Here is a 14,653-nt window from a genome sequence, read left to right on the forward strand (position 1 = left end):
ATTTGATTCAATCAAACAGCATTACTTGGTATGGTGTAGAGAAAACAAAAATGTCATAACAATTTCAGTTTTCAGCCTGTCTTGTAAGATTTAACCCAAGCTACAGTGGGAAAACTATATAATTAGTCAATAAATCATGAGCCCAAAGTCTATCCTCAACCAATCTAATCATGCACATATGAAACAATATCAAAGACTAGAGAAACCTAATCTAGGACATGAGATTGAAGGTGATTCTGAATCAACAGAATTTTATTTTTCTTTTACCGTGGCCCAAGTAATGTTTGAAGTAAACTTGCTTGGGAAGCTTTGTTGAATTGACACAAACAAGCACAGAAATACACCAATAAGCACATACCAAAGTCAATTCTGAAATGAGTTACAAAACTGTTCAGTGGTGGTCTTCCTATTCTAACAGCTGATTTCATGGCTATGTGGAACCATTGGTTGGACAAATAAAAAGAGAGTATGTAGATGGGAGCCCTTTGCTGCTGGCAAAGCTTTAAAAATATGTTATTATTTTGTTATTATCTATATTTCCTCATAGCAGCTCCTCTTAAAGACTGTTAGTCAGAACTCAGTTGTTTATAAAAGAAATAGTAATAACATACTACCTGGACTAGAAGCAGGAAGTTGAGGAAAGTTTATGTTTAATTTTTATTTTACTTTTTTCATCTGTAAATAAAGTCATATTATTTGTGAAAGATCAGGGCCAAGGATCTTGCCCCTTATTCTATAATGAGGTCATCTCATATTATTTATTGCAAAAATCCCAGAAATTAATTATATTTGGGTCTCATTGAAGGGCATGGGACAGAGATATGCATACAGAAATTGTCCCTCTAGCCTTCCTTTCATGACATGCATGAACTCTAGCAGTGGCTAGAAGGAAATTAATGGTTTGGGAGGTTGAGCAACAGACTTTGAGAGTTATTTTTAAGTATGCTGCATATATCTGTTAGCTGTGAAGGAAGACAAAAATTGACCTTTATCCTACTATCCTTCTTCTAACTATGGCTGAAGATAGCTCTGTTATGTCAAATAAAACCACAGATTTTCTTTTACTGTAGAGTTGAATAAGAAAGCAAAAAAAAAAGAAAAAAAATCTATCAATCCTGAAAAGAGTCAATTTAGACAGATCATATGGTAAAAATACAAACTGAAATCCTTCAGCTAAGGGATTAATCGGTCAGGGTAGTGCAGGTGGTGCATGCATTTAATAATAGTTTAAGATAGTTAATAATTAAATGGGTAATGGGAACCACCTTTATTTATTGGCTTTTGTTGCTTTTTCTCCAAGAAAATTTGGAATGTTTTCACCTGACATAAATTATTTTACTTAGGTTATCTTTGAGTGAGAGACTTGTCATTAATGTACAGCAAAATTTACAAGTCACCATTCTTCCAAATACAAGACTGAATTGTTTACAGTTTTTTTAAGTGTTTTTTTTTGTGTGTGTTTGTTTGTTTGTTTTTGTTTTGAGACAGAGTCTTCCTCTGTTGTCCAGGCTGGAGTGCAGTGGCATAATCTCTGCTTACCAAAACCTCCAACTCCCAGATTCAAGTGATTCTCCTGCCTCAGCCTCCTGAGTATCTAGGACCACAGGCATGCTTTACCACACTCAGATAATGTTTTGTGTTTTTAGTAGAGATGGGATTTCACCTTGTTGGTCAGGCTGGTCTTGAGCTCCTGATCTCAGGAGTTCTTGGCCTCCCAAAGTGCCGGGATTACAGGCGTGAGCCACCGTGCCTGGCCAGTTTATAAAGTATTTCATACAGTGTAACTCTAGGCAGTCAGAAATACCTGTATCTCAAATTCATTTAACTTTTCAATGAATCAATCTTCTTATTTTCTCAGACATATAAATTATCATAATACTTTACATTGAGTCTCTACGGTTGATTATATGCTGTGAAGGAAGGACATAAATACATGTGAGAAACAATTATTGATATTTTTAAACTAACTAGAAAGCACCAAGTTATTTGACTGTTAAATAAACAAAGTTAATTTTATCTACCTGTTTAGTGAGTGTTGGCAAGTATGAATTAGTCTTTGAAAAATTCACTTACAACTAGCAATTTTAAAGACTTAAAGGTTAATTTTTATTATTAAAAGGGTATGATTATTTTTACTAAAATTAATAAAAAGATTAACTGTTATTAAATTAAAGCTCCTTCAAAAACTGATAAATGTGTTCTTTAGAGAGTTACAAAGAAGTAGCAATAAAATACATTTTTAATTTAGTTAAGCTTACTTAACTAATGATCAAATAGATTAAGTTGTATAAAATTTTACAAACTTTATATTTTTGCATACACTTATCTTCCTGGCATTTTTGAAAAAAAAAAAGTACAAGTGCATAGGGCAGAGGAGGTGATTCAGTTACTTCTGCTATGTTATTAAATCTCTGGTAACCACTTTACCATACAATACAATACAATACATGTAGACTCAGCATCCAAACTTTATTTTACCTTCAAGTTCTACCTGATAAAGTGGTGGAATAAAGATGTTATTTTCCATAACTGTTTAATAATAATCACATGTTTTATACCCATTGCTTTGAAGAAGAAACCTTAAGCAGCTAGAAATGTCAATCTGGAAGGCAGAAAAGCTAGAAAAATCTCATGAAGACTAGAAGATTTACACTCATAAGATCATTGAAATTTATTTGGATATGCTAAAAAAAGAGGGGGTATAAAATCTAAAGTTTGGTAAAACTTTGCTTTACAGGGCTTACAGTTATAGATTTTTCTTTTTTCCCTTTCTCTTCCTCTTTCTCTCTTTTTTTATTTTTGCCGTTTCTTCTCAGGAGCCCCTGCAATTTCAAACCTTGGAATTGAATTGGATTTGAGGAGGAAAACCCATATTCAGCTTTAATTCAAATGAATTTTACTACTTTAGACAAAGGTACAACACTCTATTCAAAAACGTTGTTGAAATCACGTCTTTAAATCTGACACAGCCACTTGAATAAATAAGTTGTGTTGTAGTTTCTCAGAGCAACCTCCGCTCATCTTTCACTCACCTTAACAATTTCTCACTGTTTTCTGCTTTCTTTTTTTTTTTTTTCTATTTTCTGCGTCCTGAAATTGAGATCAATATTCATTGTTTTCTTCTGGGTTAACTCTTTTTTATATTAACTGAATCAATTTTGGCTTTGTTTCTTTATGAAATTACTTTTAGATAAAGTATTGATATTGTCATTTATCAATTTTATTATACGTCTTTTGCTTATTAAAGGATTAAAATCCACCTCTAAACTTATTTAGATCAAGGTCAGTTTTTTACTCCTCTGTAGAACTGTAAAGATAATATCCTATTCTCCTTTTCTTACGGTTTTATTGTGAAGATCTGTGCAAATTGCTATATAAAATGCAATTCGGTATTAAAGAAAATTGTTGCACTGACTACATTGATTAGAGTCTAATTTTTGGAAAGTATACTTCGCTTTTTCAGTAATTTTATTTTTCGGTCTATGGTGGCCACATTGTGTCACTAGCCAGCCCTATGCAGACTTACAAAGTACTACCCACTAAGAATAAAAACATGATGCAACTTGAAGAAATTTTCATCAAACGTCTTTGTCTTATCCCCTTGTTATACAGACAAAGATGACAAGGGCCAAAAAGGAAGTGATTTTCTCATTGAGTAAGAGAATCCGAAATGGCATTGAGGATATCTAATTTTGGGATGAAAATTGAGAGAAGACAGAATATCAAGTCTGAATTATGACTTCACTACTGTGTCATCATTGGTAGAATAAGGATAACAATACTTATCACACAGATTTGTGGTCTGAATCACGTGAGAGACATAGATGAAAAATGTAGAACAAGAATTAGCATGTGACATGCTCTCAGCAAATCAATTAATCCTTCATTCTTTTTTTCTCCCCTTAAACTCCTTTGATTTTCAAACTAATTTGGATCATGATTGTTGGCCTGTGTGCCACCCATTATTCACATGTAGAATGGGTTGCATTATCCTCTCCTTGGAAATATCTTTCAAAGTGGGTAATGAGAAAACTACTCTGAGGACTGTATTGAAGGAAATGATGGCATGAACAACTCTAGATAGTTTTTGTTTATTTGGATATGACATGAATGGGCCCATACCATAAACTCCTATTAAGCTGAATCACCAAAAAAAATTTGATATGAAAGTCATAACATTGAAAAAATTCACTCTTACCACTGATTTGATTGATACTGAGCCTGTAAATATTTATTTATATGATGTTTGGCACTTTATTTTATAAAACTACCCTTTACTTAAAATAAATCATTGTATTCACATAACTTTCCAGGGCACTATGCATTTTTAAACACGACAGTCAACTTACTATTTAAAAAACAAAGTCATAGTCACCTAAATGACTTTCTGACTATAAATTTGAAAACAATATTCTCCTTGTAATATATGTGCCACCAGGGCAAGAATTACAAATTGGGAGCAGGTAATAAAATGGTTGTTGACTCTCATTAGTATTCTAATTCTCCTTCAGTCAGATTTATAAAGTATGACCTATAGCATCCAACTCCATTATTTTCCAATCATTCTTGAGGCTGTCAACTCTATGGGCATTGTTTAGCAGCCTCGAAACACTGATCTTTTTACAGTCTTATTGGAGAGAAAAACACATTAAATGATCAAATAATCTTTTATGAGCTCAGAAAAAAATGCCTAACATGAACATTTAAGCATCTTCTGTTTCTGTGATTCCCATTTTTGGAGAGTAAAAATTTAAGAAACAAAAGGAATGTGTCTGGGGATGGTACTAATAATATTGGAATTTTACAATTTAGGTTATAATCAAGATAATTGTATATGTATATATAATTATATATGGTATAGTTTCAATTTCTAATCTTTTATCATCCTCTACCACATAATTCCTCCTATATTCTCTTTTTCTGACTGTGGCCTAATACCTCAAGAACATTGTATATGCTTGTCACTATATAAACTTCACCCTAAGGAAATTTCTATGTCAGATACAATAAGAGCAACGGAAGAAAATGTATCAAAACACATCTCCAATTTATTTGAATTTTTTTGGCCTAACCTTGTTGGCATGAGAGTTCCCACTTTGTATTATAATAGGCAAATTGATACACACTTTTCATTTATTCTAAATAATAGATTAGCATAGTCAGGAGGCCTGCGTTGGCAGCTATTAAATACAATTTGAAGCCATGGGATTTTATTAGGATTCTAAGGTTATTCTGTATTGATGGAACTTAATGACGTAAGAGTTGATTACTCATTGTCAAAAATCATTGCCCATCAAAGCAGTGAGACTGTGTGCTGTGTCCAGTTTTATTCTTTTGTGTATCTGAATGGGACATGTGGTAAACACAACAGTAGAATATACTTACAGTCCCCTTAGAAACTCTTAAATCTTCAATTTATAAAAGTCATCCTAAGACATTAAAAATAACTTATGAAAGGGTAGATTCCAATGTCAATGGGGGAGATGTGCTCTAGCTAGTGTGCACGAAGGAGAGTATGGAGTTAGAATAATTACTGTAGGACTGTAGATTGTCATCTCAAGATCAGTGTCAAATACATTCATTCATGTAGTATTTTCACATGCATTCTGGTCTAAATATCCCACCATATCTTTCATTTTGAGATCTGCAGAACAAAGTCAATGTCTGAATTTAGAGACTAATTAGACCATTTTGATTCAAATGTCTAAAGGCTAAACCAGAACAATTTACAACATCCAATGAAGTAAAATTATATAATTAATTAGAAAATAAAATATTAACAGTAATTGAACATTGACTGTTTACTTTTTTATCCTCACAACAACATGATATGTATGGTTATTACTAAATGTATTATACAAATCACATTTGTCAAATAAGGAATGGCTGAATTAAATGGTTGAATGAAGGAGTGAAAGATGTAGATTGTTTAAATACATTCAACCTGTAATGAACTGTAAACTTCACCCATAACATTATTAATATATCAGTGCTATCAACTACATTTTACATAGGATGAAAAAAATCATTATTTTTATTAATCCCAAGATATTTTATTTCATTATATAAATGAAATATTTTATCTGTTATAAAGACCTTTATCTTTGTTCCACTCATTAAATAACATGGTAAGACTGTTGTGTAATTGACTGAATAGTTAAGTCTAAATGGGTAAATAGCTGTTTGTGTTAGTATTGCAGGGTAGCTATTTGATAATGAAATATATTTTTCTGGCCTACTTGCAAAAAAATTACATAAACAAGTATTTCATAGAGTTCAAACACTGATCTTTTTAAGTAGTAAATTGTCCAAAAGAATTTAATTAATATAAACTTAATAAATTCACTTAAACAACTATTTACATGCAAAAGTAATATTTTTATTGCTCATTTGGAAAATAGTTTTGCTTTCTGGTTTATAAGGAACTTTTACTAGTTTAATTATTTGGTTGCTTTCAAATGTTTTTTGGAGGCTATTACAAAATCACATCCTTAAATTTTAAAATGGAAAAATTATAAGAATCGAATTTTTAATTCCTAATAAATATTTTAAAAGTACACATTGTTCCATGGCTTTTGCCTTTAGAATAAATACAACATTTTTATGTAGAAAAATATTCTTGTAATGTAACTAGCACATAGTCAGTGTTTCTTAACCATTTTGGGGTCCTGAAACCTTTTGATAATGATGAAAGCACAGAGATGCTATCAAGAAAAATTTACCCACATAGAAACACACACACATACACACAGACACACATAGAGTTTGCTTATAAGCTTGGGAAGCTTAAAGAACTGCTGAAGATTATGCTTGGGTTTGCCATGAATCATAAATACCAAGTCAAATACCTTTGAATTTGATTCTTAACAAATCTTTGTGGCTGAGAACCCATGAGATTTAATTCTGGCATGTCCCCAGAATGTAATTATCAATGAACGATAGCCATTGAAAAAACCTGAACAGATATTATTGAGGCTCAAGGTTGTTTAATGGCACAGATAATATAATTCAAATCATGATCCCAGGGCTGATGAAGTCTTGTTTTAACGTGTAAGTGGGGTAGGTGATGGGAGAGAGAAAACAAAATAATTATTTATGTTAAATCATACATAAACAGTAAAGCCAACACAAAAAGTAAAATAAGAGAAAGTAGAATGCTGGGGAGGTCATACGTTTCAAATGTATGCATACACAAAAGAGTAAGCAACAGAATACATCAAGAGTAGAATGGGAAAAAATCATATTGGGTAAATAGTATCACCCCAAAGTGATAGCCAAAAGTACTTGTGTTTGCCTAGTTCTCAGATTACAACTATGATGATAATTTAGATAAATCAAACAAGCAGAAAACAAAACTATAGAAAGAAAGTCAAAGTGACATAAAACAATTACTGGTGTTTCAGCAGAAACAAACCCAACATCAGGATTTATCAAATATATGAAAAATTATGAAAGATTATAAAACGCCAATGATTAGATTATGTTATAAAGATGCTATGAAGAGACACTAAATGATATTCTTTTCATCTGTGGTTACTGCTAAAAAATTCTTTCATAGAAATGTTTGGATTTTGAAATAGTTTAATCCCAAAATATTTTCTTTATTTTGCAAAATTGTAAGACAAATGTGTAGGATATTTTTCTCTGTGGTTACATAAGGATTTGTTATCATGCTGGCCACAGAACACATAGAATGCTAGTTTTGTAGAAAATTTTAGAGATTTTAATACCAGGATGAAATAATAGTATTGTATTTCAGGTTCTTAAGCAACATTCCTAAGACTAGAACCTTATCTTGAAAAATTATGCTTTTAAACTTAACGGAATTCAGGTAAAGGAAATTGACTAGGTTAAGGCAAATACATCATGTTTTCTGGTAAAGATAACATTATTTAAGGAAGGTAAGATACTCTTATCCTACATATATGCCAGAAAAATTGCTTCTCCTCTGAAAACTACAATTATTTTTGCCCAATATTGTAGCTTAGTTTTAAGTTTTTCTCTACTGTTTCTTCTGACAGTTCTGTGGTAAAGAAGAAACATTATAGGCAGCATTTTTTTTCCTACAGAGTCTGCCATATGGAGAAGTAGAATGACAGGCCACCTAAGTAATGTGATTTATTAAAAGTTCTCCATCCCAAAATAGATGTCCCATCTGTGGGCTAATGTCTGAAATTCCTATTATTAAACTCACTTTTATGTAAGATAGTGAGGCCCCAGAGAGCCCTCGAGAAATGCAAATAAACTATTACTGATCTCCCTTGGATTATGACGAAAACCATGGAGTCTTTCTATTCTCTGTCAAATGTGGAGGTCATGGATCCTTCTTGGCACCTAAGGTTAAAACTCATAGAATGTGCTTTAACTTCTGTAGGCACGTTTTCTTTCCAATTAAAGTGAGGTGTTGAATCTTTATTTATTTATTTATTTACTTATTTTTATTACACTTTAAGTTTTAGGGTACATGTGCACAACGTGCAGGTTTGTTACATATGTATACATGTGCCATGTTGGTGTGCTGCATCTTAAGAGAACACTATTTATAAAATTTATTGCTTGTAAGGTTTGTTTTTTGCTCTCTTGCTATTATGAAAATCATGAACTTGGGAATAAGGACACTCTGAACAATTGAACAAGACTAAACTGAAAGGCAGAGAAGAAGTAATTATGAACAAATTGTTCATGAAGTGATCAATTGAATTTGAAACAGAACTTTTCCTAGCTTCTAAATGATTAGAAATTTCAGCTTTGGTTTAACTCAAAAACTTAAAATTGTCAATTCTGTCCAAGTCTCTGAGTCATGTACAGAACACAAATTATTACATCATTTTTTCACTTATCTGTATTATTTCTCCATTTAAAAGTGGACAAATTTTTATACTATATCCTAATAATGATACAAGGTGACTTGTAGGACTCTGGATAGAAAGAGATGGCCTAGGATACAGAGGGCACTCCTTAAATAGCTGCCAAATAAATGACATTAAAAAATGTATAAAAAGCTATGTTAAGTAATTAAAAGTGTCAGGCATTATTTTCCTATTATGAGACATTTTATATTATGGTTATTCACTGTAATTGCATCCAAAATAATTCACAAAACATTTATTTTTGTACTATTAAAAATCTAAACAATAATAACAAGATGGAGGAAAATGATACCATCTGATTTAATTATTAACTTGAAGGTCAGTTTCTACAACTTATTCTCATTTACCTTTATCTGATTTGGCCACAGTTTCTTACTTTCTCATATTTTGCTAAGCTTGTGGATGAAGCTGCACATCTCTTTTTTTTTTAACCTGACAGATAACACTGTCACTCTATTTAATTATTACCCATCATCTACCCACTTTGAAACTTTGGAGGTTTTATAAAAATTATGAGTATTTAATCAAAGTTGTCTCTTTATCATTTGCCAGTGAAAATATCAAACCTGGCTGTTTTATTCTATTGTGCACTCTAATTACATAACCAAAATCTTTTTAAAAATTCTTAGTTCTTTTAGAAATACCATTTGACCCAGCCATCCCATTACTGGGTATATACCCAAAGGATTATAAATCATGCTTCTATAAAGACACGTGCACACATATGTTTATTGCAGCACTATTCACAATAGCAAAGACTTGGGACCAACCCAAATGTCCAACAATGATAGACTGGATTAAGAAAATGTGGCACATATACATCATGGAATACTATGCAGCCATAGTATTCCATGTAGGGACATGGATGAAGCTGGAAACCATCATTCTCAGCGAACTATTGCCAGGACAAAAAACCAAACACCGCATATTCTCACTCATAGGTGGGAACTGAACAATGAGAACACATGGACACAGGAAGGGGAACATCACACACTGGGGCCTGTTGTGAGGTTGGGGGAGGGGGGAGGGATAGCATTAGGAGATATACCTAATGTTAAATGACAAGTTAATGGGTGCAGCACACCAACATGGCACATGTATACATATGTAACAAACCTGCAAGTTGTGCACATGTACCCTAAAACTTAAAGTATAATAATAAAAAATTCTTAGTTATTTGAAAATACAGTTTTTTTGAATTCACAAACTTGCAGGATGAAAAAAGTTATTAGTTCCTGGAGATATAACATTGATTTGTCTTTTCTTATTTGATATCAGCTAGCAGTAAAATTGTGAACAAATCTGGTAAATATTTTGGTGTTGTAGGTTCATAATCTATTAATTGAGAGTATTCAACTATAAATTGCTTTAATTAAGTGATGTTTGCCTAGGAACAAGTTTCATTACATCTTATGAAAAAAAATGTTATTTTTTGTATTAATCAGTGGAATATTTAAAGAAAAAACTGGTTATCCTGAAGCTATCAAATAATTATAAGAAATCTCTATACATTATGTTTTAAAATACATAAAACCCATAAATTCAAGCTTATTAGTTTCCATTTTAAGCAAGGTTCATACAGAGAAAATAAGTAATACAAATGAGTTTTCCAGAAAATCTAATTTTATGCAGATCAAATCTGAAAATCATATGAGTCCAAGATGAAACTGATCTCAAATTATTATTTTGAGATGTATCCATTTATTAAAAAAAGCCTCATTTTAGCTAGCAACACTATGTAGAAAAATATTTTAAATAAGACAGAGAATTAAAATAATGTATTTATTGATCTCATAAAGAATAGATGATCAGATTTTTAAAAAGCGATTTTAATTAAATGGACATGGTTCTCTTTAGCCAGAAATGACTGAGAAATTTTGAGTTGGAATTGATATAGGGGAATCCTTGGAACTATGTGTGAATATGTGTGTGTGAATTATCTGTGTATATTTACATAATTTACACTATTCACAGTCTTTGTTTTTCTTGACTCAAATAGCCATCTCTTAAGTTTAGTACACTTTTTAGATCTCTATGTAAATACATTATTTCCTTTTTGGAAATATATGGAGGCCTATATCCATAACCTCAAACCTTTTAAACACTTAGAGCAAGTCAATATGCTTGTTCTGTTTCAGCTATCTGAAATTTAAAAATTTGACAAATACATTTTTAAAGTACCCAGTTCTTGGAAAAAGAAAAACAAATAAATTGGGGATTTGGATCATATGTATGACAAGGCATACATGCTGACATTTGAAGGATTTATGAAAAAAAGTCCACTGTGGAAAACTGATAGTTTTTCTCCTTCTTTCTTGAATACATTTAGTTAATTTTATGGAAAGAGGAAGGCAGCTCAGCTTACAAACAGCAGTGGGTTGAAGGCAATGCTGTTTATATTCTTGAATTTAAATATCTACAAAGATGTCATCATTAGATTTTATGTGTTAAAAAGTGGATTTGTAGTCTCTAATTAATAAGGTGCATATGTCAAGACTCAGGAAAACAGATCACTTACGTAGTTCTCCAAAAACCAGAGTCCCAGATTCAATAGGAAGGCATGCAGAGTGTTCTCTATAAACCCAACAAAGCCATAAAAATTGACTGGAACTTTTATTTTTCGGTACAACAATAGTAGTATTGAAATACCTAAAAAGGGCAGGAAGCAACACAGAATAATCTACGCTTGTCATCATGTTTTCTAATCTATAATCTTTCAAACTGGATAAATGGGAAGTTTTGGAATTTTACTGTGGTACAGTCTTAGTTGCTCCACGGTTGTCAAATCTGTCTGCACATTAGAATCACTTAGCAAGAATTTTAAAAGTATGCTGATGCCTGGAAACTCCAGAACAATTATGATAACTCTGAGCATGGAGCTCAGGAATGCGTGAAATTTTTCCCCAGAGATGTTAATGAACAGCCAGACTTAAAAACTAGTAATTTAGACAAGTGTGAGCAGAGGTTAATAATGTTGAGATGAACTGGGCTTAATATTTCACTAACAAGGTCAGAGTTTTGATGCATCACTTAACTCCAACTTTGAGATTCTTTCTCACTGAAGTAGCAATAATAATAGTTATTTCTGTTTTAATACTTCATAGACTTGTAAGGATTTAATGTAGTGTTTCTAAAAGGAGTGAATGGACAATCTGCATCAGTGTTAACTAAAATACATTGAAAGTGCCAATTCCTAGATCTATCCTAGATTTACAGGGAAGAATTCAGTAGTCTGAAACACACATTTTCAATACATTGAAAAGATGATTCTTTTGCATGATGACTTGTTATAATCATTACTTTAATAGGTAATGGGAGTACCAATTAGGAGAGTACCAAATACATATTAAACACTCAGTACATGTAAGCTATAGGCCAATAAACACAACTTTGGGGTTTACTGATGTTTTCCAACATCCGAAATAATAGCTGAAATTTAGAAACATAGTTAATCACACAAAAAATGTTGCATACATACTGTCTAACTACCAGTTTGGCATGTTTGGGGCTGGTGTTATGAAAGACTATTATATGATTAATACAAAGTTATAATTTTTGGAGTCTTTTCGTATACCCAGAGCCCATGAGTTTTTATTTTCTTTTTGGAATAACAGAAATTAGGTTGTGGTTCAGTGAAATTACAGAAGCAAGTGTTTTAGATGTTCAAGCTTAAAAAATGAGAAAAAAATATTTTACATGAAGAAACTAATTATTTAAATTCATTTTTCAACTATTTAATGTTATTTTAATATAGTCATATCATCCAGAAAATCCCATCTTAGACAAATGGGTTTTCAATAAATTATTATTGTAGTTAGGAGGCAATGTATAATAGTGATAAGGGGCATAGATTTTGAATTACACAAACCAGAAATCCAATGCTCTGTCTTTCATTTATTAGTTATGTGACCTCGGACAAGTTAGTAAAACCCTATTTTTCATACGCTCTTTAGTTAGGAGGCAATGTATAATAGTGATAAGGGGCATAGATTTTGAATTACACAAACCGGAAATCCAATGCTCTGTCTTTCATTTATTAGTTATGTGACCTTGGACAAATTAGTAAAACCCTATTTTTCATACGCTCTTTAGCTTTTTTAATACCTCTTACCTTATATGGTTGTTTAATCTATTAAATAAGACAGCGAAATAAACATGAAATCTTCACACAGTGTCTCATAGTTGCTTGGAACATATTTATGTAGTAAGCATTGTTCTTGGCTGAGCTTACATTAAGTGATCTGTAAATTAGTAGTTATTTGTTATATTTGTTTCCTTTCCTTATTGCCCTAGATGCCTTTTCTCTGGACCTAGATAATTTAGTCTCACTCTGTGGCCTTTACCTGTCAATAAATATGGATTATTAATATAATTTAGCTACATAATTCCTAAGGAAATATTAATTCATAAAGATTAATTGTCAAATGGAACTGAATATCTTTGCTAAGTCACATAAATTGATTAAATTAGATAAAATTGTCATTTTCCATTGATTTTGTTTATATAAATAATATTGAATTATTTATATTCTTATTTATTCTAGTAGATTGACAGGCAGTTTTATTAAGAAATGAATCAAATGGTAAATTTTGAATCATCTGGTAAAAATGGACAAAATTTAGTTTTATCTTGTGGTCTGGAAATATACCCTAAATTATTGGGTCAAGTTGGTGAAAACTGTTAAATTGATTATGAACGTAGGCACATTACTTATAAATCCCCTTATGCTAACTTAAAACTTGTGAATGTTTAGTGTTATCCGGCTATAATTCTTCTAAATATGTCTTGTAATTTTTAAGTTTGCATGAAAATAACTACCATCCTGAGTATACTCATTTCAATAAATTATTTGTCCTGAGCATACTGTAAGAAATTGAGTAAAGTACTAATTGAGTTTAGTGATTAGACTGTGATTAGACTATTACAAATTCACAGTGCTTTTACAATTCAGATATTTTGCTTTGAAGTCAAATAGAGGAACCTTAAAGAATTTAAATAAAAATAATTAATGTTTTTATTAAAGTTTATACAGCAAGATAATAAATTCACTAATGTGAAACGTTGATATATTATGTACAACTTGTTTCTTAAGTTACTAAAAATGTATTTTCCTACCTACATAATGTCAATCTCTATTGCTCCTAACACGAGTGGCTAAAATTGCAAACTTAATCACATAAATAATGAGATTAAAGTTAAAATGAAAAAGTGGTATGAGGACTATTGTTTGTGTTAAGTGAAATTGTACCTTGTAAAATTTCATATTATGAGAGCAATATGTAAATTTCATTGCAACAATGGTTATTCAATTTACTGATGAAAATCAGAATGTTGAAAAATTAGTGCATTTATAATAAATTTAATTATTCATGACAAAAATTAACATTGATATAATACATATATTCATAATAACAAAATAGATATCAAAATAATTAAACAAATTTCACTTTCTTCTTATAAAATAATTTTTATGGTTACTAATTTTAGTAGTGCATCAGATCGATACTATTGAGCACCCACTTATTTGGTGGTATGCTGAGTGAAAATATGTAGCTTTATCTACATTACCTTGGTTTGGACAACAGAAAAATTTGCTAGGAAACAAATATTACAAAATATGTTGTTAACTTTTCAAAGATGATCGGTTTAGATTGCTTTAACTTGAAGGACACATATTTTGTATCACTTTTATAGCAAACACATGACTCATCATTGCCCAAATCAATTGCCCAAATCAATCAAACATCTCATTGTAGTTCATCCCATGGCAGAAAAGTGTTTAT

The sequence above is a fragment of the Pongo abelii genome, chromosome 10 (assembly GCF_028885655.2).
Source record: "Pongo abelii isolate AG06213 chromosome 10, NHGRI_mPonAbe1-v2.0_pri, whole genome shotgun sequence".
NCBI classification, from domain to species: domain Eukaryota; kingdom Metazoa; phylum Chordata; class Mammalia; order Primates; family Hominidae; genus Pongo; species Pongo abelii.